Below are 2044 nucleotides of genomic sequence, written 5' to 3' on the forward strand. Positions count from 1 at the left end.
AGTTAACATGGTGCAAACCGGATGTCGTGCTCTGTATTTGGCAGCAAATGTGGAGTGTATGGCACATCGATCTGTCGGCAAATCTAAGATAGCAGCGGTAATACGTTCAATTGAATATTAAAGCTTGAATATGCTTAAATGTAATTGCATTGGATTTGTCCGGGACCAGAGTTTTCACAGCGTAAGCAAGAGGATGTGCGCTGTACTTTGCAGCAAATGTGATGTATAAGGCGCATCGAATTGTCGACATGTCTTCAATAGAAGCGGAGATACCTTGATTTGAATAATTACGCAGAATGTGCAAAACAGCAAATACTCTGGTCTTGACCTGGACCAGACTTGACAAAGCGCAAACCGGATGTCGTACCATGTATTTCGCAGTATATATGGAATATACCGCGCATGGGGTTGAAGACATTTCTCGAATAGCAGCGGAGATACGTTCAGATGGATATTCATGATTGAATATGCAAAACTGAAACTACGCTGGTCTTGACCTAGACCAGAGTTGACATAGCGCAAACCGGATGTAATTCCACGTATTTCGCAGCATATATGGAGTACACCGCGCATGGGGTTGAAGACATATCTCGAATAGCAGCGGAGATAGGTTCAGATGAATATTCATGCTTGAATATGCAAAAGTGGAAATACGCTGCTCTTGACCTAGGACCGAGTTGACGTAGCGAAAACAAGATGTCGTTCCACGTATGTGGCAGCATATGTGGAGTATAACGCGCTCAGAATTGTACAAATACCTCGAATAGCAGCGGCCATACGTTCTATTGAATATTCAAGCCTGAATTTGCAAAGCTGTAACAGCGCTGGATTTCGCACTGCCCAGATTTGACATAGCGCAAACTGAATGTCGGGCTCTGTATTTGGCAGCATATGCGGTTAACAACGCACATCGAATTATAGACATATCCCCAATAGCAGCGGAGATATGATCAGATGAATATTCAGGCTTGAATATTCAAAAATGGAAACACGCTCGTCTTTACCTAGGCCAGAGTTGACGTAGCGGAAGCCGGATGTCGTTCCAGGTATTTCGCAGCGTATGTGGAGTATAACGCGCACAGATTTGTAGACATATCTCGAATAGCAGTGGAGATACGTTCAATTGAATATTGAAGCATTAGTATGCAAAACAGCAATTACACTGGTCTGTACCTAGGCCAGAGTTGACATAGCGCAAACCGGATGTCGTGCTGTGTGTTTTTGCAGCATTTGTGAAGTATCACGCGCACTAAATTATTGACATATCTCGTATCGCAGCAAATACACGATCAATTGAATATTGAAGCATGAATATACAAAAGTGCAACTACACTGGATTTCGCAGTGCCCAGAGCTGACATATCGCAAACCGGATGTCGTGCTCTGTATTGGCAGCATATGAGGTGTATACCGCGCATCGAATTATTGACATATCACCAAAAGTAGCGAAGATACGTTCAAATGAATATTCAAGCTTCAATATGCAAAACTGCAAATACGCTGGATTTGACCTAGACCAGAGTTGACATAGTGCAGGCCGGATGTTGTGCTCTGTATGTGGTAGTAAATGTGGACTATAATGCGCGTGGGATTATTACCATCTCCTCAGTAGGAGCGGAGATACGTTGATTTGAATATTTAAGACAGAATGTGTAAAACCGCAACTACCCTGGACTTGACAGGGATGATAGTTGATATAGCGCAAACCGAATGTCGTGCTCTTTACTGGCAGCATATGTGGAGTATAACGCGCGTTCTAATGCGGACAGATGACCAATATCAGCTGAGGAACACTCATTTGAGTGTTGAAGTCTGAATATGCAAAACAGCAATTACGCAGGTCTAGACCTAGACCAGAGTTGACATAGCGCAAACCGGATGTCGTGCACTGTATTTGGTAGCATATGTGGAATATAACGCGCATCGAATAAACCACATATCACCAGTATCAACAGAGATACCTTCAATGGCATAGTCAAGCCTGAATAAGCGGAGCAGTAATTACATTGGATTTGACCCAAATCGGAGTTGACACAGCGAAGAA

Source organism: Bombus pyrosoma, linkage group LG15 (assembly GCF_014825855.1).
Source record: "Bombus pyrosoma isolate SC7728 linkage group LG15, ASM1482585v1, whole genome shotgun sequence".
Classification (NCBI taxonomy): Eukaryota; Metazoa; Arthropoda; class Insecta; order Hymenoptera; family Apidae; genus Bombus; species Bombus pyrosoma.